Source organism: Phaethon aethereus (genome assembly GCF_964289735.1).
Source record: "Phaethon aethereus genome assembly, chromosome: 17".
Lineage (NCBI taxonomy): Eukaryota > Metazoa > Chordata > Aves > Phaethontiformes > Phaethontidae > Phaethon > Phaethon aethereus.
In genome coordinates, this window is record NC_138593.1 from 3,624,264 (window position 1) to 3,627,432 (window position 3,169).

Below are 3,169 nucleotides of genomic sequence, written 5' to 3' on the forward strand. Positions count from 1 at the left end.
GGACAGTTTAAAAAGGAAAGCCCAGAATTTTATCCCTTCAATTCCCAAGTCAACTTAAATACGTATTTTCCCCTTCTACAGCATGCTTCCAAAACTCACGCAGTACAGAAATTACTACTTCACACATAGCTTTGCCCTTGTATATCTGAGACATTTATCCTTTACAAATTGTATCTCCTCTTCAGATGGTGATTTGTACAAAGCAGATCAATGCCCCACAAGTAGGAAAAACAGGGAAACCATTCTTGCCTAGCCTGGTAATTTATAGGACTGACAATTGGTCTCTCCTTTTTCCTCCCTGTGAGGATGTTTGTCTTACAGGCAGTGCTGCCAGAGGATACCGCATAGCTGTTCCTTATCCCATCCACAGCGCTATTTATACTCCTTTTCTCCCCCAAGCTTTATCAGCAGCTCATGCAAGGAACAAACTGCTACCAAAAAACCACACCCCAACCACCACGCTTCAAGAGAAAATGTTTCTGTAGCTCAAAGGCTGAATTTTTTTTCATGTTAACCTCTAAGACATTTTAACACTCCAGAGCTGTGGATGCAGATGTGTTAGTAACAGAATGACAAAGCCAAGGCATTGATGGTGACAAGTAGCAAAGAACAGGCAAAGGAAAGCAAGTCGGGGAATGCATTTCTGGAATAGGAACAGTTCTTATGGATTTTTAAGCGTAAGAGCTGTTGGGGTTTTTTCCCCTCCAGGGGACACAAATCCATGGGAAGCTTAGGAGGGTGTGAGTGAACAGCATATGCTATAAACTCCTGAAATAAAGTAGTACAGTTTGGTTATCAACACAGAGAATACCCAATATTTGCTCATCCCAAGAACCAGAGTTAGAACAACATGCTGAGAAGAGCACTTAGGAACTGAAGGGTATTTAAATAATGACTTGTTAACAACAACAAAAATCACCGTTTGTGAACCTACCACTTCTAGAACCATCTTACTGAGGATGAAGATCTAAAATATTCTAAAGTTACCATCTCAGATGGTGGAAGTTTCTACACCAAATAATACTTTAAAAAAGACAGTGCAAAGTCCAGGCACAGCTTGCTGTTTCTAGCTATTCGGTACACTATCTGTTGCACTAGTAATCTGTCAACATACTTCTCAAAATCCCGTACTTTTCCTGGAAGGGATGCCAAACACATCCAGTGGTGGGTACGAACCCCATGAACATCATCCCCTGCACCCTGTCTGTGGTCTACAGTGTTCCAGGGCATAATCAGCTCCTACTGGGGTTACAGCACTCAGGCAAGTTTCCCCTTACTACCCGAGGATTAAAGAACTCCACCACACCTACCACCTGCGTTCCACGTACTTTAGAGAGATGTGGCGGGCGCTAGGGCAATAGGGAGCATGCCTATTTATTCAGGCTTTGTATTATCCAGTTAGTCACAAGCATGTTCGGGGGATTCATCCCCTTGACCATTTCAGATTGGGAGCTGAGGAAAGCAGCTTCCTACCCCAACAAGCAGGTGCCCTGTTACCAGCGCAGGCAGCGTTAACAGAATCACAAGCGAAATAATTCCTGTAAGGGAGCTCACTTCAGCCTGAAGGTGTGGAACTTCTGGCCCCGTTACTCATGGAAAACAACTCTCCATGACACTTGAATCTGGCTCACTGAGTGTTTGCAGAAGTGACAGACGCTACAGTGGATTGCCGCTCTAAGTCTGTCAGGTGAACCTTACTTAAAATACGCATCAAGGTTTAAACACAGCTTACTTCTTGCCTCATTAATGAGTTCAAGGGAGATATTTGGACTGCAAGACAGAAGCCTGGTTAAAGCAGACTGGAACATGCCAAGTCCTGTCGAATTCCAATTGTACAGACTTGTTAGTTTTTTTTGGAATACAGTGATTGCCTAAACAAGACTCCACTTCTTGTTAGTACAATAACTTTTATTTGACATCTACAAGATCATTATCTTGTAGGTTGTTTTTTTTTGACAGGTTTATACAATCTCAGTTTTTCAATAGTGCAACCTGTGCAAGCAAGAAATGACAAACATTGTCCTTCACTTTCTTATAAACATCTACTATTATAGGCAAAACAAAACTTACCCATATTATAGATAAGTGACTATTCACATTTGTACATTACAATTTCTTTTAAACAGCTCCAGATAAACTCTACAATGTCTTACAACATATTAAACAGTATTCAAGTTACTGGGTAACAGAAACAGCACATACAGCGGAACCCTCAAGTGTTTCCCATTCTCTAATTTACAGCTCAAGTAAGGTTTCATCTTACAATTGACAAATTAAATTACATTAATGAAGTAAAAAATATAAGATTGTATGTGAGATGGAAGTGAATTTGCACTTAAGTTTCCATAACCACCTCAGATTAAGGAAATGCTTCAATTTAAGGAAAACAGGCATCCAGCCATCTTTGCAGTACACATTAGGAATACCATTAATACATTAAAAAAGAACTAATTTTAATTTAAGATGTTTATCACAAAAAGAACATGTTGTAGACTCAAATATATAACCCCCAGGAGAGGACCAGAAAAAAATGCAACACCTGGGTATAAACACTATAAAAATGCAATAACCAATGCTGTACAACTAAGATTGTGTTTCTCTCTGAATTCCTGTCTCGTGTGTTTATCCTGTCCATGCCCGTTTCCAAAGACATGCACTGTCAAACAGAAACTGGGAAGGAACCCGAATGCATGATGTGCAACCTCTAGGTTTCATGCTTTTATGAACTCATAAATTGAAGAGAAAAACCCAATATATATTTTCTATATATATACTCAATACATGCATTCAAGGATATCTCCCACAGCAATGGCATTGATGCACTGCGTTAAACCCTGAGCACTGTATGACAAGATAAAAATAAAGCCTGCTTGGGGATTTTCAAGCATTTTCAAACAAATTGTGGTTTTTAGCTTAAAAGGCCAAAAGTAAAAGCAAACAGGAAGCACTACAGAGAGCATAAGGAAAGACAGATGCACCACCATAAACAACTGCTGGCTTTCAGTTCTACCAACCTTTTTAGATCTCTCTATTCCCAAAGTATTGGAGAGCACACAACTGAACTGAAAAAGTTATATTTCTTTGGAATCTGTCCCTGATTTTTATGCAAGTGATATGCTTTTACAGCCTTTTCCTCAAACACCAAAGTCAACACCTGTAGTTTGTCCTC